Genomic DNA, 22,328 nt, shown 5'->3' on the forward strand with positions numbered 1-22,328 from the left:
AATGACTTCCAAAAAAATTTCAAGCCATTTTAACATAGGCGGAGTCGACGTGCTTCACAGAGGTATATAGAACCTTTCGTCGAACCCTATCTATACACCTAGGTTCTCTGGGATTCTGAGGTCCATATGCTTTCTAGTGTCGGATTGGGCTGAAACTTTTTCTCAAGACTTCAAATGCCTTATGTATAGCCACCACCAAGTTCGAGATTTTTCTAAGCTAGTTTGGTGCTTTTTGCACTTTAATTGAATTTCTACGCGAATTCACCGATTAATTATACGTTGAACTGGGTCCACCCCCTAAATGATCTGGAATGGTGCCAAACTTTGACAAATGGTCTATTGTGCCCTAAGAGACAAATATTTGTGGAGGTTGATGCAAAATTATATTGTTTTCAATATGTAATTCACCGTATTTCGTCTCACACGACACAAAAAAATGTAATAATAAAAATAATTATAAGAAAAACCTAAGATCTTGTGTGGGGCCATATTTTGGGTGTAAATGACTGCCAAAAAAATTTCAAGCCATTTCAACATAGGCAGAGTCGACGTGCTTCACAGAGGTATATAGAACCTTTCGTCGAACCCTATCTATACATCTAGGTTCTCTGGGACTCTGAAGTCTATTTGCTTTTCAGTGCTGGATTGGTCTCAAACTTTTTCTCAAGACTACAAATGCCCTGTGTGTAGCCATGACCAAGTTTGAGATTTTTCTGAGGTGGTTTGGTACTTTTTTAACTTTAATTGAATTTGCGCCCGAACTCACCGATTAATTATACAATGATTAATGAAGAACCTAAAGATTTACGTTACAATTACGTGAAAACTAATTTCCTGTCGAAAACCAATAAATTTAATAATTTCAATTAAAGTCTACATTTTTAGATTAACGAAAATAGTGAGTATTAGTTGCATTATGTTCAACATTTATAATAAAAACACAATAGTTTAGGTCACATATTTTTTTTTTGTAGTAAATGAAAATAAAGTTTATTACTTTTTCTAAAAAAAATTATGCCTAGTATTGAATTTACTGCGCAAATAATAAGACTTAAACATTTAAATATAAAACATATATAAAATAAACTGATCTGCTTAAAAGTTGGCGGGAAATGAAAATGTAGCCCACCTTTAGTCCCAGCTCCTGCCACCAGCTGGGACTAAAGGTGGGCTGCATTTGGCGGTCCGCCAAAAAATCCTTTAGTCTCGGCTCCTTCCAACAGCCGGGACTAAAGGTCCCCCCTTTAGTCCCGGGCGGTGGATGGAGCCGGGACTAAAGGTGCTTTAGTCCCGGGCGGTGGATGGAGGCGGGACTAAAGGTCTCCGCGTTAGTCCCGACTGGTGGTAGGAGCCGGGACTAAAGGTGCTTTAGTCCCGGGCAGTGGATGGAGCCGAGACTAAAGGTCCCTCTCGTATAAACCGTTGCCTCCCTTCTCTCTTCCTCCTCATCGATCGTCTTTGTCTTCAGCGCCTCCCCAGAGCTCCGCCGCCGTCGATTCGCCTCCCCGGCCACCCCCGACGCCGCCTTCCTCACCGGAGGGCACCCCGAGGCTCGCCCACCTCGCCGGAGTAGTCTCGACGCCGCGCCTATCACCGAGGAGCCCTCGGCCTCCCCCGACGCCGTGCGCGCACACTACGCCGCCCTTGACGCTGCGCCTTCTTCCTCACCGGAGGGCATCGTCCCGACGCCCCCGACGCCGTGCCTTCCCCATGACATCCTGTTGCTCGTAAGCTCGATCATTTTCCCAGTCGTAGCCCAGTCACGTCGGAGTGTGTCTCGCCGCCGTGGTCGCCATGGCTGACGTAGAGCTTCCTCCGGTGCGTCTGCTGCTATTCTGGGTGTCGGGGTAAGTTCGTGGGGTGGTGTTGGTCATGCTGGTGCGGTCCGCCTCGTCGGAGCCTCGCCGCCGGTGAGTTTGGTCGGCCAGAGTCGGCAGCACCGCCGTGCGCTCTGTTTGGGTCACTGACATGCGGGGCCGGGTCGTCAGTGACAGAGAGGGAGAGAGAACAGGGAGATTTCTTATTTTCTGGATTTTGAATAGTGCAACAACTTTGGAAATTCATAGGAAAATAATTACAGCTCCAAAAATTCTAAAAATTTGTGTGTAGCTTCTATACATGTTCTATTATGGTCTAAAAATATGAAACTTGAAATTTGAATAAATTTTTAATGTTCAAAAATTCAGTCAATTAATTGATAAATGTAATTTCCATGATTTTTGTAGGCCACTGTATAACTCCAAAAATTATGAAATCTGTTTTGGTGCACTAATTTGTCATGAGGAAGCTTACATAAAATTTTGAGGTCATTTGGAACAAGTTCGTTTTGAGCTTATTTCCAAATTAATTCAAAAATGGATAAAAGCAAACCCTAAGTGTTAGGTTTAGGGTTTGATCTTGTTTTGGTCATATTTCATGCACCATGAAAGCATCATGTTTATATTATCATTATGTTGAAGCATATGTTATTATTTTGTGTAGAATCCGAGAGTGAACCGATTCTAGTTGAGCAAGTTGTGGAAGAATCCCCGGTTGTCTCGGGATTCGATAACTGTGGTACTGATCCGGAACCCGAGATTGTCAACGAAGGCAAGCCCCGGTTTATGCATTAAACCATTACCTTGTTTACTTTAAAAAGTTTATCACCTATGTTACCTATTGCATTAAGTTAATTAATTCAAATGTTACCTACTTGATGCATTGCCTACCTTATTAATTGTTTACCATCCTTGAAGATGATTTCATTTACAAAGACGTAGAATTGCTTAGTATGCTTTATGGTAGGCTTTCAAAGTAAAAGTTTTGATACAATCAAAGATGGCATACTGGCCAAAGAAAGAAAGAAGATAAAATCAATTGTGTTATATTCTGATACCATGTGGCCTATACCCTAAACCCTAAACCACCCTAAACCCTAAACCCTAAACCACCTTAAACCCTCCCCGGACACCGACGCTGGCCGGCCGCCCCACGCAGGCACCACCGCCCCGAAATGTGTATGAAATGTCTATGAAACCCTAATTGCATAATTATTGTTTTATAATTGTTTAGGCTCTCTATGGCCGACCCGAGAGACGATGACCTAGAGGCGGAAATGATGGATATTATCAACGCCGGCACTAAACATTGTGCCGATGTTGATAATGACCAGCAGGAAGACGACGGGAGTCAATACTTGAATCTCGATCATGAAGATAATTCCGGCGAGGTATATATTTCTCAATATCTAGCCCTCATTTATTTATTATGCATACATGTAGCCCACTGGATCGACCTTCGTTTTATAATACTTTTTGTGTTTCTATGCGTACATAGCCGTCTGGATCGACGACGACGACGGGGGACACAAAGAATGTTCGAGGGGCCAAAAAGTCGTTGGAAGGCCGCTACATCATCTCAGAATTCAACGTGGCTACAGGCGAACCACTAGGACAATATGCATAGAAATTCGTGTACCACAGTGGGTACCTTGTAAGGGACAAGCTCCCGATCAATGCTCGTGAATGGAAAAAAAATAACAATACTCCTCATATTAGTTATGTCTCTGATAAGGACAAGGAGCTAATTTAGCAAGATGTTCTTGCACATTTCATGCTCTAAACAGATGATTATCATGAAGACATCACCCACGAAAGGTTGACGGAGCGAGTTAGGCACTGGACAATGAAGAAGATGGCCACCCAATTCCAATCTTGGAAGAAGCAGCTGTACAAATCATATGTCAAGAAGAACAAGACTCCAAATTGGAATGATAAGGGCCCAATCGCGAAGGCAAGGCCCTACTGGGAGGAATTTGTACAGTACAAGACATCGGAAGAGAGTGCGGAACGGACGAGAAGGAACCAAGAGAATTCCAGACAAAAGCAATACCACCATAACATGGGATCAGGTGGCTACGCGACTTCCGTTCCCAAGTGGCAAAAAATAGAAGCAGACCTTATTGCCAAGGGGGTCGTACCTGAATCAGCACCATGGCCTGAACGCACAAAGCGTTGGTTTTTAGGTCATGGGGGAGGATTGGACCCAGTCACCGGGAAGCTCGTCCATGGCACAAAACTCGAAAGAGCAATAGAAAGGTTGATTCAAATTCTAAAAGCTAGAGATAGTGGACTATTCCGGCCCAACAGAGAGGAAGATGAACTGACATATTCCATCGGGACCGCTGAGCATTCTGGATGAACTAGAGGCAAAGGGGCTGTTCCGTGGGTGCAAGGTTTCCCTGAATGGATCGATTCGTATAGAAGCCGCCAGAGACAGAAGGATGAGGAGGCAGAGAGGATCCGCATCTTGCAGCAATATGTTATTGAGTCACGGGAAGCGGTGCTTGAATCACAAAGGCGAGAAAAAGAAATGCAAGCGAAAATGCAAGAGGAAGTCGCAAGGCAAGTGCAAATACAATTGAGTGCCCATGAGATTACAACAGCTCCGGGAATCAACATTAGCCCCCCCCCCCGATCAGTTGAGAAGCAGTTGTGCTTCTACGGAGCTGCCTGATGCCATAAAAGATGCAGAGCTGCGCTTCCCCGTGGATGACGTCACTGAACCTTTTACATCATGTGAGCTGCACATTCCAAAAGATAATGGCACAGTGAAGGTGGCTATTGGTGTTGTAAACCCTATCGACCGTACCAAGACACCAAGAATCCATGGGGTAGTAGTACCAGCTGGATATGCTACCGTCTCGGTGGATAAAGCTATTGAAGGTTTTAGCGATGTGCCTCTTGACATTCATGGAGGTGACGGGGAGAAGACCGTGGGAGAAGCAGAGAAGTCATTCATTACATGGCGCAAGCGCTACATCAATATTCCTGGGAAGCCGTTGCTGCACAATAGGTACGGATGAAAGTGAACGAAACAATTTTTTTTATTAATTTTATATTGCCTCTTAAATAACAATTGACTCATTGTCTTCTGTACGCACACAACAGGGCCTCCCCCAACCTAAGTCCAATAGTACAATCACCAGACAAGCATAGTGCTTCGGGCGGTGGTTACGATGGGGTAGAAGACACGGCTGCATCCCCACCATCTCCAAGACGGTCTCCACCGCCGCCGCCACTGCCTCCAAGGCATTCCCCAACGCCGCCTCGAAGGTCTCCAACGCCTGTTCCCCCACCTCCAAGGCGTTCCCCAATGCCGCCTCGAAGGTCTCCAATGCCTGTTCCCCCACCTCTAAGGCGTTCCCCAATGCCACCTCGAAGGTCTCCAACGCCTGTTCCCCACCTCCAAGGCGTTCCCCAATGCCGCCTCAAAGGTCTCCAATGCCTGTTCCCCCACCTCCTCCCATGAACCAGGGAAGACGGCTGCAAACAAATAAGCCATCTGCCCCACCGGCGAAGACGACCAAGAAGGCCCTCGTGAAACCAAGGCCAATTCCACAGAAATTGCCTGGTGAAATGAGTAAAGAGGAGTTAGATGATGAGGTTAAAAAAACCGTCGAAGCATTCTTCTCTGGCATAGGGAAGAGGAAGCAGCAGGAGCAGAAGCACTTCCACCTACCTCCAGCTAAACTAAGGCGGATGGTGGAAGCTGAGCAGAAAAAGAGGCGGCAAGCTCGTAAGCCCTCGCCGCCATCACACTTTGACCGCACTCTTAGCAAGATAATCAAGAAAGCTGCTAAAGCAGGGAAAACTGTTGCACAACTCGGAGAACAAGAATTGCAATCAGTCCCTCCTCTAGTTATTGCTAATGAATATGGTTCAAACATAGATATGCTGGATATGATGGAAATACCTGCTGATAAAGAAGTGGATATGACGGAACTTGCTAACTTTTATGCTATGAGAGGTATCGACCTTGGCGATTTCCTCTTCGAAAGTGCGCCGGTAGCGGATGAATGGCAGAAATATGAGCATGACAGGAGTCTATGGAATCCTAAGACCATCAATGAACTGGGTACACAATTGTTCAAGCTAAACACCTTATACCTCGACGCGTGTCACCGGAAAGAGTTCTATATTTCTGTCAGAATCAAAGATGACCATTGGTTCCGTGGCGATGACGTTATGTACATTGAGTTTGCTGAATTACACCAACTAGTCCACCGGAACTCTCTCGACAAGACTCTCATCAGCTGCTATTGTCTGTAAGTGATTCTTTCTACTAATTAATAATAAGTTGCTACATACGTACATGTCTGTGTTTATTATCCTCACTCTATATATATGATGCAGGTTTGAGATGGGAGAGTGCAAAAAGAGAGGGTGTACTGATATTGGTTTCATTGATCCACATATCGTATTCAAAAACCCTAAACCCCATCCAACATGGAAAGTAGAAACAGAGGCCAATATCAAGATGTTCTTAGAGAAGCAACGTGACAAGAAATATATACTCTTCCCCTACAACTTCAGGTAAGTGTTCATAATGTCGACGATCGTGTATCCATATATATATGTTCACTGTACCTGTTAGCTAATTAATGAGTGTTAATGGATATGGCAGTGAACACTGGATATTGATGGAACTCGATCTGGAGAAAGGTCATATAGGCATCTGAGACTCGATTAGAAAAGAGCAAAAAGAGTTCCAAGAGATGATAGATATTATTCAGAGGTAATTGCAGTCTCACTAGCAAAACTATTCCAGTCTCTCTGCATGCAAATTAATGGTCCAAATATTTTTTATGTTATTTGGTAGCTGTTGGGAAAAGGTCTGTCAGGAACACCATATGAAACGCAAAGTTCCACTGAAAGTAGTGCTATACAAAGTAAGTACTATATACGTACCTTAGTTCAATTTCTCTATGCTCGGATGATGACGAATCTTTTTCTCGTAAAGTGGGTTCTGCTGCAGCCCCAGGGGACCAATCTCTGTGGATACTATGTTTGCGAGTTCATGAGAGTGTGCTAAAAAAGAACTAGTCTAGAGGAAAAAAGGGTAAGTGTACATATATATATATATATATATATATATATTCTTCATACATATATTTATATATATATATATATATTCGTGATAGATACAATTTATTTATCATTATTCTTGATACATACATATATATATATATATATATATATATATATATATATATATATATATATATATATATATATATATATATATACATACTAATATACTTTTTCTTTATCTCATATCTCAAATTGAAGACTCGTTGGTTGAAGGAAAAAACCCTGGATACACACCATCTCAAAACAATCCAAGAGACAATAGGTGGATTTCTGAATGATCAGGTCTTAACTCCCGGCGGCGAGTTTTACTATGACCCAAATATGTGATGATGAAAGCCAAATTTCATATTGATCCAAAGAACATGTGATGATGAAATGTACAATTAATGCAAACTTTACATGTGACGATGAAATGTAATATTATGTTTTAGTTTACTTTTACTTGTGTTGCTTGCGTGCATTGATCGAGCGAAAACTTTACAGTACGCGCGCGTATACGTATATTACTTTGCAGCGAATAATGCGTATTCGAAAACCAAATTAAAACAAAAAAGAATCATCAATTGAAATAAGCAGGAAAAGAAAAAAAAACCCCTTTAGTCCCGGTTGGTAATACCAACCCGGAATAAAGGGGCCAGCCCAGGCGCTGGCGTGGCTACCTTTTTAGTCCCGGTTGGTATCACCAACCGGGACTAAAGGTCCACTTCTATTCCCGGCTACTAACCCTTTATTCCCGAACTCCTATTCCCGGCTGTGTAACCGGGAATAAAGGGGGTTGGCAGCCGGGAATAGAAGCCCTTTTTTTACTAGTGGGAGGGCTCCTCTGGTACTCTCCCTAAGGACTCCTCATTTTTTTCCATTGAAAAATGGCTCCAATCAGCTTCTCAGCTTCTCCTACTAAACCATTTGGAGCTAGAGAGGAGCACTACTATTTACACGTATTGAATTATGGGGCCTGTGTCGCCATGTTTTTGGAAATTTATACTGGGCGTGTAATTACTTGGCCCCTTAGGTTGTGCCCATTTGTTGTTCCATGCTTGGATTCCTTCCGTCTATTTTGTTCACACACACTAAGTGGATATATCTCACCTGGGCAGAGAAACCGATTCAGCCTACAATGACATGCCACTGATCATCCTTGATAACATGGCCGAAGCGAATTGCACAGGAAACTTCAACGTGCTTTCCAATCTCAACATAGGGCCCGAGAATGTTGTCCTTGTTGCCGCCAATAACGCGGAAATGGAAACCTTCATGTCTGGTTCTGTGCATCAGGCGAACTTCGAGCTGACCGACGTCCAGTACTGCCCTGATCTGGGAAACAGAATCATTGTCTCCGGGTCCATGCTAGACAACGATGATTATAGGTACGAATTCAGCCGGGGGAAGTTCATTGTCACGGACCTCAAGACTGGCAGGATCGTAGGGGAGGGACGCCTCGTCGACGGGAAGTACATCGTGGACTACCTGAAGATCCCACACGACAGGACTCGTGTGCCAGAGCAGCCAGGGCTTGTGACCAGGATGTGGAATGCTGTCTGTTCAGCTTTGCATCGCCTGGGACTGAACCCACAGGGGCCGCCCATGTAGATGTTTTGTAAACAAGCAGAAACAGCCGTTGATGTACACTGCAGCCCCAAAGTGTTGTTGTATAGATGGATATAATAGTTGTTGCAGGTTGATTTTCTGCAACTTGGTTGTGACGCACAATTTTTCTGAGATGGGAATTGCATTGGCTGCATCGTTTCTTTGAGGCCATCTGTTGCGGAAAAGAGTCATTTGTACTCTGTACCTCTGTTGCACAAATATATAAGAGAATCCTGAGGTCATATATATGGTTCCTTGTGGGTAGTGGCAAATTAAATACTGGTACATGCTTCATTGATTGTATTTAGGTAAGATAAGGTAAAACAGTTTCAAAGTTCGCGATTTGAATTTGTTGTCTTGTTTTTTGAAAATTTCCTCTGGCCGGGTCCATTCGCATATATATCCCTTTTTCCACCTTGGTCGTGCTTATTTGGTCTTAGCTAGGGTGCTTTGGTTCCGTTCACTCGGTGTTCTGCATTAAGATGATGTATCACATCACTTGTACAAAAGAGAGATCCTGAAAGGAAGCCCCATTTTATATACATAAGATGCGCGGTGTCAGAGGAACCATATGTTGCCAGCTGATCGAGCACCTATGCTGAACATGTCCACAATGGACTCGGGATCTCCCATACATCGCATCCGAGACACATCCCACTATCTTTGGAAATGAAGCTAGGTCCATGGCTATATGGGTCCATATGTCGTGAGCTGTGGCATAACAGACTGGGGCCAAATTTTAGCGGCCAAAAACCAAAAGCTACACTATAGTCTATAAACTCTATATGACCCAAGAAAGTTCACAAATTGAGAAAAGCTCTTCAACTACGTAATTAATAGATAGTAGGGTACAATAGCTAAAGAATATCATGGAACATTGAAAAATAAATACCTAGTGACCATTTGGTGCATTTGCATCGTTTGCTTGGCTGGAGCGGGTAGCTGAGTGGGGCGATGGGCTTGGGCAGTAGTCGACGGGCGGTGGCCAGCCAGTGACCGGCCAAGGGGCGAGGGGCAAGGGCCAAGCCACCTAGCGGAGGGGGAGTGCTGAGCGGCAGAGGGGACGACCGGCGTGCAGCACGACTCCAATCCCGACAAGCGAGGCAGCGTGACTCCGACGGACATGCGTGAGCGCTGCCCCTGGCCTATTTTCCCTGGCTTTAGTTGGACTCTTTTGGCCTTGTTTAGTTGGATGAAATTTGGGAATTTGGCTACTGTAGTACTTTCGTTTTTATTTGGCAATTAGTATTCAATCATGGACTAATTAGGCTCAAAACATTCGTCTCGCGATTTTCAACCAAACTGTGCAATTAGTTTTTTTTCGTCTACATTTAATGCTCCATACACGTATCGCAAGATTCGATGTGATGGCTACTGTAGCACTTTTTGGGAAAACTTTTTGAAACTAAACAAGGCCTTTGTTTGGCTAGTGTCTGATGGGCCAAATAAGTGAAGAACTACCCCCTCGTTACTTGGGCCACGACTAGGGCGGTGGCCCTATTTGCCCTAGTGCTGGGCCCGCCCCTAAGATGATGGATGATGTCCTCTATGTCCCAACTTAAAAAAAAAACAATCGACATCAATGGCTCCTTTCGCTTGAACTAAAGTGACAGCTGCTGCTACAGCTGTGGCTGTGAATCTGTCAGCGAAATATTGTAGAATGGTTGTAGCAGCCGTTACTTTAGCCCAGCCCAACACGGCCAATAAAAACTATCTTCCCTGTGTCAAAGCTGGGTGGACTTGGTTACAGCCAGGGGTGGAGCCAAGGGGACTGGTAGGGGCCATGCCCCCACCCCCTAACAACACAACAGATTTGTTACTCAAAAATTATATTAAGAAATATATAATAAAAAAAATTTATCGTATATATTTCTTGGCTATTTGATACTTCAATTAACTAGTTAATGATATTATTTGTACTTTCATTTCTTGTTCTCTTCCATATTAATCTCTATAGCATCTTGTATAATTAAGAAGTAGACTTCCTATTATTTTCCCCATCTCTTTTGTTCCCACAGTAACCCTCTAATTATTTTGTTAAATATAATTACTGCTTTCTTGTTTACACTCATTCTGAATTGATCTCTAATAACAGCTACATTATTTGGGATTAGACTTCCGGTTATTACAATATTTTTTTTTCTAGCCTAAGAATTAGACTAATCATCTAGTTAATTTTGTTCATTTTTTCTCTAAAACATTTTGTGTTCTTTTTTTAGTTTTTAGTTTTCTTTTGTATTATAACACAAAACATTTATTTGGTTGTTATATGTTACCAGCACTTGGGAAGTCGTTGTGGAACGCTGACTGCAACTCTGCATGTTGGAGCAACATTACTGAGCGTCTTGCACGCGTTCAGCGATATGGATAGGAGTAGGGCATTGGTAGGCTTTTGGGCCGAAATGGGACGATAGGCTCTGGTCGGACCAAGCCTAGGAGTGGAGGAAATTGCGGGCTGGACCGCAATCACAGGATGGAAGTGGATGGGCTGTTTCGTTTCAAGGGAGAGGAAACATGATGAAGAGAGGAATCGGGATGGGCCTAGAGATGGATTTGAGCCTAACGGATAATGGGGGACCTCTAATTAAACTTTTTGTTTTGAAATTATTTATTTTGTATTGTTTGTATTCAACGACTTATGTGGTGAATTTTGGGATGTACGTACGTGCGAGAAATGGAAGAATCCTAGAAATGGAAGCATCATCCTATCTATAGACCACTTTTACGGCCGTCTCTCGTTCAGTGAATACTTAAGTATAAAGAAGACAATGAATCCGAAGTAAAAATAAATCAATTTTTAGAATCGCCGAATATCAAACTATCTTAAGTTTTGACTAAATTTATATAAAAAAATTAATAACATCTACATATCAAATAAATAAATTATGAAAATATATTTTATCATATATCTAATGATACTAAATTGATATTATAAATATCGGTGTCTTTTCTATAAAGTTGATCAAACTTTAAATAGTTTAACTTAGAATAACTCTATAAGTTGTTTCAGTTTGAGATTGAGGAAATATATAACAAGGATTAAATCTTCTTTTTTCCTCTTATCACTACAACAACAAGAAGGGTGCGTACGTCTGAACGCTGAAATGAGAAAGACGCTCGACTAGCGCCGTCCGAGCCCCACCAACTAAGGGGGTGTTGAGATCCGGTGACTAAAATTTAGGAGTTATGTTGGAAGGATGTTGCATGGGGTTTTCGGATACTAATAAAAAAATTACATAATCCGTCAGTACTCCACGAGACAAATTTTTTAAGCCTAATCAACCCGTCATTAGCACATGTTTGCTGTAGCGAAACATTGTCAAATCATAGACTAATTAGGCTTAAAAGATTTGTCTCGCAAATTAGTCGCAAACTATGCAATTAGTTTCGTAATTAGTCTATATTTAATACTCCAGGCATGTGTCCAAACATTCGATGGGACAGTGACTAAAATTTAGAAGGGGCAAGCAAACACCCACTAACCCAGAGATGGAGATGGAGGGAATGAAGATCTAGAATATATGGAGACGGCGATAGATTTGGCACGCAAAATCCATCTGCCACAATACTGGATCTCCCGCTCATCGACTCGAGTAGCCTACCCTGTACAACACTCCTCTAGACAGACAAGAGGTCCTTTGACCACGAGCAAGGAGAGCTCATCTCCTCAGGAACCGATTCTTTTGTAAAACATACAACACGCAGATGGGCTGTACACTACGTGAAAAATGGTTTGTAGCAACGAGACGAATTTTTTGTAGGGGCGGCTGGTGATGGAGCCGCCCCTATAGTGGCGTGCTCGGGAGCTCAGACACCAGCCGCCCCTACAAATGGAACAGCAGGGGCGGCTGGTGATACGAGCCGCCTCTACAAATGGGTCTGATTTGTAGGGGCGGCTCACTCACCAACCGCCCCCGGAGTTGCTATTTGTAGGGGCGGCTGGTGATTGAGCCGCCCCTACAACCCGCCGCATATATACCAGTTGGGGAGAAAAATATCTCTCTCGTCCTCTCGACCTCATTCCGAGACGCCGCCTCCGGCTTTTCCCTCGCGTCGCTCTCTCCCGTGGCGTCTGCCGTGCCACCCTTTGCCGTCGCCTCCGCCGCGCGCTGACGTCGACACCGCCAAGCGCCGCCTCCGCCTCTCCTCCCCGCAGAGCGACACCTCGGCCTAGGCGGCCGGCCTCCGGCGCGCCGCCACGCTGACCTAGGGTTTCGGCGCGGAACCGGCCTTGGGCCGGGCTTAGCGGCGCACCGGCGCGGGTGGCCTGCTCGAAGAGGTGGAGTGCCACGAACACGCCGAGGAGGTAAGTTCATCTGTAGATCGATCTCGTCTCCTCAGCTCCCCTCTCCCTTTCGGCCTTTCCCTTCTCCGCATCTTTTTTTTTCTTGTTCGGGTTCGAGGTCAGATGATGGCGGAGGCTGCTTTGGCGGCGGCGAGGGCTCTTCCAGTTGCATCTCTCCTCACCGCGCAGGCTAAAGGCTAGCAGTAGGCCGCACGCTGTGGCTAACTGCACGGATCTAGCCTGTCAGGATGCGGTAGCACCGCCTTGCTGGCTCGTGGCGGTAGGCGGCGGCGGCCGTGCTAGCTTGTGCCAGGAGGCGGTGGCAGCCACACAGGCTCGGGCCCAAGAGGAGGTGCCGCATCTGCACTTCGTCTCTGGAGATCCCGACCCATTGACTGCTCATCCGTGCGCTTCGTCTCTGGAGGTATGTGTGTACTTATGCATCTTGATTCGTTAATCTATTAATTCTAGATAGTTGGATGAGGAATCTCACTGCCCTGTGCAAACATGCAGTACATACATAGAAATTTTTGCTATATAAGTATCTTAGTTAGTCATACAAACCTACATGTTTCTATTTACATTGAGAATCGACAGGATATCTTACATGTATACATGTATATAGAGTGCTAGTGCCAGAGGTAACATGTTCTTGCTATGTAAACAGACTTACAGAGTGGTAGTGTATAATTTGAACTTGTGTTTCTTCAACATGTTTTTCTGTTGTCTTTACAGAACCTGTATACAGAGTGCTAGTGCTTGATTATTCATAACATGCTCTGGCTAAGCACTTGGCCCTTATCATGTAATTTTAGCAATGCCATTTCTTTCAGTGTATGTGTGAGTAGCACTATTGTTTCTGTTTCTTTTATTATTTTGGATTGGAATATGTTCCTCTTTATTGAAGTAGTTCTTCCTGTGTAACTAAAATTTGTTTTTTTGCTGGCGCAACTGTCTGAAATTCAGAAATTCAATATTCAAGTTGACAAGTTAACTTAGGTTGTCCTTTATGTGTGGCATAGATTTCAGCATGTCATCACTCTCGGGCGCCATCTCTTGAACAAGACAACAGTATGTATGTGCTGCTCCAATGTTTCCATGGCTGATAGTTTATTTATTAGTTTAAATCCTTGTATGATCTGAAGCTACTAGCATGCGTGTTCAGATAGCTTTTTGTTTTGTCCAACAATAGCCTGTTCAGATAGCTTTAAATTTGACAATTTTCACAGAGTTGATTGATCAAAATGATCCCTGAACTTGGTAATTAGTTTATACTATTGCTGCAATAGAGCCAAGCTAACCAACCTTAGTTAAAATTTTGATTAGTAAATCTCTGATTCACTAGCTTGCATCATTCAGAATTAGCACTGAGTCATTTGTGCCTAATCATTGGCTAGAGAATACATAAATGGGGTCCTTTTCCCCTCTTTTTATTTTGGAAATTGGGTTTGATTCTGAGAATTTGGGTTCCATAGTGTTGTTCTCATCATTCCAGGTTCATTTTTGGATGTCTGAATGCTGTGAGCATGAATTTCAGACATGATGCATGCTCTTAGTACTATAGGTTGCATGCTGTCTTTTTTTCGGAGTTTCTCTTGCCAAAAGTTTCTACCTGTGATGTATATTGGTCCTCATTTACTGCTCTGAAATTGTTGTTGTTGTTGAAATTGCACTCTTTTAATTAAGTGATAAGGTCAAATGCCATTTTATGGTCCTCAGATGGGCACTCAGATGGTCTTCTTTCTCTGTGTATGCTGTATATGCCTGATTGGAACTCAGATGGTCTTGTTTCTAGTGAACAGAATACTTACGGCTGATTGGTGAGTCATGGTCTATTCCCACTAATTTTCATTTATGACTGAGACTATGCGCAGATTTCTGTTAGAGAATCTTCACCGAGCTGCACTATGGCCTTGTTTAGATTACCCCAAAATTCCAAGTTTTTTCACTCTCTCTCCATCACATCAATTTTTAGCCACTTGCATGGAGCATTAAATGTAGGTAAAAAAAAAACTAATTGCACAGTTTAGTTGGAAATCACGAGATGAATCTTTTGAACTTAGTTGGTCTACGATTGGACAATATTTACCAAATAAGACGAAAGTGCTACTATTCATCGGGTTGAAATTTTTCTCAATCTAAACAAGGCCTATGTTTCTGCCATTTAGATATGAATCTGAATCATGCTTTTTTATGTTGCCAGTTGGAGTGGATCCCGAATAACGTGAATTGTAAATTTAATTTTTTTTGCGGAAAAATGATTTGTAAGGACGGTTGGTACTGTAGCCGCCCCTACAAATCAATTTGTAGGGGCGGCTGGTGTTCCCAGACCGCCCCTATAAATCGATTTGTAGGGGCGGCTACAGTACCAACCACCCCTACAAATCGATTTGTAGGGGCGGCTGGTAACACCAGCCGCCTCTATAAATAGATTTGTAGGAGCGGTCTGAGAACCGCCCCTATAAATACATGATTTATAGAGACGGTATGGTAGAGGCGGCTGACTGAACCGCTCCTACAAATGCTTATTAGCCGTCCTAAAAAAAAACATATCTGACGTAGTGGTACATGCCCTAGCGAGCGCGTCCCAGGCTGTAAAAGTCTGACTGGCTGCGAAGTTACCGGTGGGACCGTGGGACTTGGAAAGTGAACTAATAAACAAAAAACAAGATTGACAAAAGGCCAGCCACCAAACCCACGCCCTTCTCATTGGTTGCAGTGCTCTTGCGTGCTTAGTTAAATTTAATTAAGCTCTCTGTCCTCAATTCCTCATTGAGCGAGCACACCAAGTCGTCCATGGCAGCAGTAAACCATTGAGCAAGTCGCAAAAGAGCTACTTCTTGGACAGAGGTTCATTGAACAAGTCGTCCATTGGCTGGGCGGCCGGCGGAATCGTTGGGCCTACCCGCTCAATTCTTCGTCTGTAACCTGACGATTTCCATCGTCTTCTTGCCATACCCACTTCTTGAACAGAGGTTTCATTCTCACCGCCATGCCATCGCCATCTCCTGCTTCCTCCTCCTCCTCCTCCTCCTCCTCCTCCTTGGAAACAAGTATCTTATCGGAGATCGGTGATCTCGCACCAGACGACATCTTCCTATGTACCAGGTACGCACGAAAAAAGGGCGCCCTTAATAATCCTGTGTCTCAGTATCTCCTCATGACCAGATGCGTTTATTACCCCCCATGGTGATTGCTGAGCATGTTCAGCACCGTGCATGCACATCGATCGCTGATAGCTGAACAACCAAATTATTTTGGCAGACCGACGAAGCAACCAAAACGAAGGCTTCTGCAAGTGGCGAAAACCTGTTATACGGGATCATCAGAGCAAGATATTGCTAAAGATGGCAAACAAGACATCAGCCCCAGCCCAGACGAGCGATCCAAGCACAGCCATGAGGAGTGCACCTCGCAGATGAACACGCCAGGGCTCAGGCCGTGGTCCGTGGCTCCTCCACGTACCAGCTTCTTCATCTTGGATTCGAGGGCAACCTCCCACGTGGTCCGCGACGTGTCATTATGCTCGCCGTCGTTCTCGACGGGAGGGTGCTCACCGTCGCCGGGGTCGGCACCGTATCCTGCGACAACTTCCGTTTCCCCAACGCGCGGTGTGTCCCAGACCTCTGTACCGGACTCAACCTGGTCTCCGTGCAGCAGCTAGCCGAATGCGGCTACCTCGCCATGTTCGACGGCGGCCAGTGCTCTGTCATGGAGCAGAGCAGCAGTAAAATCGTCGGGAAAGGCCGGTTGCACGCCGACGATGGCCTGTACCACCTCGAGTGCCTCAATATCCCACACGACAAAGCCTGTGAAGATAGCTCGCCAACATGACATGGTCAATACATACATCTTCCTTGTCACAATATAACAGGGGTGCAGCCTTTCATGTGCTATTTTCCTTGTCACGATATATAGATGTGAAGTATTTTCAACATTATTGTCCTATCGTACATGTATGCATCTATCCCTCTGTCTCTTGGCATCTACAGGTATAGCAAACGTACTTGTGTGTAGCAAGGCTGTAACCACTTTAAAACATTGTTGTGTAATGAGCTATAGTGTGCTTGATGAAATTGAACTTTGCTGATGACGCGCGGCCATGATGTTTGCATCACAGACTACACTAGAAACCAAACTGAGATCATCTAAATTAACTTTTGATTCCACTATTCTACTCTGAAATAAAACCCCATTGAGCATATTTGGAAAAATGTGATGTAAAAGAACCGATTATTCTAGGTGTGATGTAACAGAATTTGAAATACTAATTCGTCCTCCGACAGCTACCTCTTTCTCCCTGAGTTGTTCCCCTTTTGCCTCCTCCGTTCTCTCTGAATTCTATTGCGCACATGCGGCTTTCTCCGACGGCCCGGCACTAAGGGCGTGTTTAGTTGGCGAAATTTTTTGGTTTTGGCTACTGTAGCATGTTCGTTTGTATTTGACAATCAGTGCCTAATTATGGACTAATTAGGTTCGAAAGTTTCGTCTCGCGATTTCTCACCCAACTGTGCAATTAGTTTTGTTTTTCGTCTACATTTAGTACTCCATACATGTGCCGCAAAATTTGATGTAACACTTTGGGGTGAAAATTTTTGGAACTAAACAACGCAAAAATAGTCTCTCGCGGAGGAGCGCTTTTAGCCAGCCATGCGCGGAGCCAAAGCTCCCGCGTGCCGAGGAGCCGCTTACAGCGTCGCACGGTCTCCATCGAACCACGTGCAGATCCTGCTCCTCGTGAGCTCACGGACGCTGATGAGGTCTGATTTGAGTCCTGGCGCAAGGTAAACACCAGGGATTGTGAAACAATTTTGAATGGGTATGTATGAAATCGTGCTTACCCAGAGGGGTCCATGACAGAGGCCTACACTATCGAAGAGGCCATTAAGTCCGGAGGTCCATTCTGCAATAAATGTCTAAAAAACCAGATTGCAATTGGTTTGCCTCCGTCCCGGCACGAGGGCAGGTTGTATGGAAAAGAGAGAATGGGACGGAAGTCATTCATCCCGTCGGATTACAACACAGTCCTAGAGGCACACCACAGTATCCTACATCAACTCTCGATAACGGAGCCATTGATCGAGCAACACATGAATGAGCTTCGCGAACAAAACAATGGGCACATAGAAGATTGGGTCATGAAGGAGCACACACAAATCTCATGTTTCTCTTCTGGGTTGAGGTTGTAGCTTGCTGTCGGGAGCAGGTACTTCCCATTTGGTTGAGGTATAGGGTGAAGTTCTTTTTTGATGTCTAAATTGACAAGGTCCAAACGCGAATTGAGTCCTTCCTTTGTCTTGCCCTTTACGTTGAGCAAGATCCCAATTATGCTATCAAAAACATTCTTCTGGACGTGCATACCATCGATCGCGTGTCGTATGTCTAAGTCTTTCCAATATGGCAAATACTTGAAAAAAATTGATATCTTCTTGAATGTGTCCCCTTCCGATGCCTTGACATCATTTCTTTTCTTTTCATCTTTGGTCTTCTTCCCGAAAACAAATGTGACTTTGCTGACTATTAGGAACACTCTTTTACCTGCACTTGTACCTGATGGAACAGTAGATTTTGATTCATCCCTATTGTCGAAGTACTTGTCCATCCTTTTCAACCAGTACTTGTGTCCTCTTGGTAAGAAGCATCTGTGCCTCATGTACACTAGCTTGTTAGATGCAGTAAGGTACACGTGTGAGGTTTCGTCAAGGCATACTACATAACCAACCTTTCCTTTGAACTGCCCCGATAATGAAAAGCGAGCTGGGTAATCATTTATGGTAACAAAAATCATTGCTTTTAGTGTGAATGGCTCCTTGCGAAACTCATCCCACATGGCCACGCCCTCTTCCTATAGTTTTTTCATTTCCTCCATTAAGGGCTCTAGGAACACATCCATATCGACACCAGCCTATGTAGGTCCAGAAATAAGAATGGTTAGCAAAAGGTATTTTCGCTTCTGGCACAGTCATGGAGGAAGGTTGTAGATGGTCAGGATCACCGGGCATGTGTTGTGCTTGCTGCTCCTCTCGGCAAATGGATTCATTCCATCGATACTCAGCGCGAATCTTATGTTCCTTGGTTCATCAGCAAAATCCTTGTATGTGTCATTGAAATTTTGCTACTGCTTGGCATCGGATGGATGTCGAAGTTTTCCAACGTGTTTGCGCTCATCAGAAGCATGCCAGCACATAAGTTCTACATCCTCAGGGTTTGTGAACAAACACCTCAACCGATCAACCACAGGGAGGTACCACATCACCAAAGCAGGAATCCTTCTCTGCGCGTAATAGTCTACTTCTTCATTGCTATTGGTTTTTGAACTCTCTTTGGTCTTCTTTTGGGTCTTCTTTCACTTCTTCCTTGTCTTTACGCAAGCTCCATTCTCTTCTTTCCGATAGTCTTTATTGGTCTTGTACCTACTCGCACCACAATTCGAACAACTCTCTAAGTCTTTGTAATCGTCACCTCGATATAGGATACAATGATTCCTACACGCATCGATCTTTTCGACACCCATAGTCAATGGACCGATTAGCTTCTTTGCATAGTATGTATTAACAGGCACTTTGTTCCCATTTGGAAGGAGTTTTGCAAGAACACGCAAAAACTCATTGAAGCTACCATAAGACCACCATACCGAGATTTTAGCATCAAAACCGAAGGACAGCTCTCAATATGGTGAATTTATCAGTACAACCCTTAGACTCTTCATACAAATGCTCTGTTGCTGCCTTCTTCAAGGCCTCCATTCCTTTCATAAGGAACATAGAAGGATCGGAATAACGGTGCAACAATGCCTCGAAAAACTCTGCTTGTTCACTTTCATCGACGACTTGAACTTCGTCGATGTCTTCACACGCATTTTGGACGCCGACATCATCATCATCACTAAGATCCGCCATAACCGAATCAGTCTGGGGCCTATGATGTCATGTCCCGTCATCCATATTCTATCCATCTGCATGAACTGGGTTGGCTTCTGCAGAAGGCGTGGAACTACCCTCTCCATGTTTCACCCAAATCAAGTAATCCTTCATAAAACCTTCGCGAACCAAATGAGAACTGATTTCTTCTGCATCCTCAAATATAGCAACATTTTTTCATTCGATGCACGGACATCATATGTACTTCATCTTCTGTCTGCATGCATGCCTCCTAGCGGCATCAATAAACTTACGAACCTCCAAATGGTATGACGGGTCTAATCTTGATAAGCTGTACATCCAGAACGATTTTTCCATCTTTAGTTGTACAAAAATTATAATCGTAATGTGTAATTAAATGGGTACATTTAAAATTATTTGATTAAAATTAAAATCATTGTAGTTATTTGAATAAACTAAAAATTAATGTAATTTCAAAACATCTAGTTTGGTGAATAAACTAGATTGTTTAAAATCTTTTTAAACAACATTTCTCTCAAAACACTTGTTCAAAAAATCTAGCTAGATGTAGGTTTACCAATATTTAATATTTTTTCATAACATATTTTAACTCCCACATTATTTATAACAACCATTAAAGCAAGTGATAATACCAATTCTCTCTCTATAATACTACCATTTTTCTCTCTCTCCATTTTCTCTCTCTCCCCATGAAACCCTAGGTCTAGTTTTGAATCAAATTTATAATGGAGAATTAACTATGAGAGGTGCACCACTATAATCCAAACCTTCTAAAATACCATGTATTGAAATCCTAAACAAAAATCTACTACCACTCTCTTTATCTCTCTCTCAAACCACAAGCATGAAACATACTCTCTCTCTCTAGCTAGATCTAGTTTTAGCTAGATCTAGTTTTAGCTCAAAGTGAGAAGCACTAATGTAAAAAGAGCTATGAGAGGCATTAATTAACCTTCTTAAGCCACCTCCTCTAAAGAAATGAAGAGCAAAACCTCTCTGTCTCTCAAAACACAAGCATGAAACTCTCTCTCTCTCTAGCTAGATCTAGTTTAAGCTCAAAGTGAGAAGCACTAATGCAAAAAGAGCTATAAGAGGCATTAACTAACCTTCTTAAGCCACCTCCTCTGAAGAAATAAAGAGCAAAACCTCCCCCTTGTATTTTGCGATTTTTGACCTCCAACTTCGCCACCAATGGAAGGTGGCTCGGCTGAACAGTGCTGGTCGGGGGAGGAAGAAGCAGTATTTATAGCAGATGTATTAGTGGCGGTTCACATAAAAAACGCCACTGAAAATGAGTATCACAGGCATTTCACATAGTTCAACCGCCAGGTCGTTTATGTAAGCAAGCCGAGTGTAAATGGGCTTTACACTGGCGGTTGGCTAGTGCAAACCGCTAGTGTAAATAGGCCGTTAACACTAACGGTTTTCTTACACGAACTGCCAGTGTAAAGCCTTTTACACAGGCGGTCGTTGAGGCTGGCCCACAAATTTCTCTCTACTGGCGCCACCTCTTTTCCAACCGCCAGTGAAAAAAATGGTGGCGCCAAGAGAAATCACTAGTGTACTAGTAGTAGTTGTATTCTTTTATAAAACACAAAATGCCTAAAACTAAATTAATATATTGATATGACATAACATTTAACTCGAAATTTATAAACTGATTTGAAATAGCAACTTATGAAATTTAGGTGGCCATTTTAAATTATATTATATAATGAGAGAGGTGGATAATATATTTATAAATTTAGTACTCCTTCCGCCCACAAAAGAATGTGATTCTCGCTGGAATATATTGATATGACATAACGTTTTACTCCAAATTTATAAATCGATTTGAAATAACAACTTACAAATTTAGGTAGCTATTTAAAATTATATATTTTATAATGAGAGAGGTGGATAATATATTTATAAATTTAGTCCACCCTCCGTCCAGAAAAGAATGCAATTCTCGATTGTCAAGAAGTCAAAGTGGTTGAAATTTGACTAAATTTATATAAAAAGTATTAACATTCATGATACAAAATAAGTATCATAAGATTAGTTATAGAATATATTTTCATAATAAATTTATTCAGAGACATAAATGCTAATACTATTTACTATAAATTTATTCAAAGTTGAGCTAGTTTCACAGGCACATATCCCATAATTGCATTTTTTTTAAAGTTCTATGCAGTTTTTAAAATTATCTTTCATAATCACATAAGTGGGTAATTTAGATGCAAAATTAGGGATAACTTGTGGGTAAATTTTTATAGAACAAAATAGGGCTATTGACTATTAGTGGTGATGACCATAAGAGTCTACCAAATTAATGGCCAAATATTTCGGATTACAGTGAGAATTTTCAGGATTTATTTTTTCCGAGATTATTTTATGAGAATAAACATCGAGGTATACAACAAAAAAAGAAGGACAAATGCTGAACGGATCGATTCCTATTTCTTCCTGGTTGACAAAAATTCTCTCCTCTTTGTTTTTATATATGTAACTGCAGTATGACACACATGTAAGTTGTTTCTGGATGTTCATAGGTTGCCTCAGATATTTTGTTAATAAATTAACCTTCCATCTGATTTTTTGCTTAAGAGATTAATGAACGTGATAGGTACCACCATTGTTTATTATTTATTAATTAAC

General features: G+C 42.9%; 1 long non-coding RNA gene across 2 annotated transcripts; it reads left to right on the top strand.

Moving 5' to 3' along the window:
* Positions 1 to 12,519: 12,519 nt before the first annotated feature.
* On the top strand, positions 12,520 to 16,839 carry LOC136485854 (uncharacterized). 2 transcript variants are annotated; one of them, XR_010766581.1, is made up of 5 exons: positions 12,520 to 12,804; positions 12,907 to 13,207; positions 13,806 to 14,603; positions 15,590 to 15,891; positions 16,048 to 16,839. It is a non-coding gene; the product is annotated as an uncharacterized lncRNA (long non-coding RNA). The 2 variants fall into 2 exon arrangements; XR_010766580.1 differs by lacking the exons at positions 15,590 to 15,891; positions 16,048 to 16,839 and having other exon boundaries at positions 13,806 to 15,043.
* Positions 16,840 to 22,328: the final 5,489 nt, after the last annotated feature.

The sequence above is a fragment of the Miscanthus floridulus genome, chromosome 10 (assembly GCF_019320115.1).
Source record: "Miscanthus floridulus cultivar M001 chromosome 10, ASM1932011v1, whole genome shotgun sequence".
NCBI lineage: Eukaryota > Viridiplantae > Streptophyta > Magnoliopsida > Poales > Poaceae > Miscanthus > Miscanthus floridulus.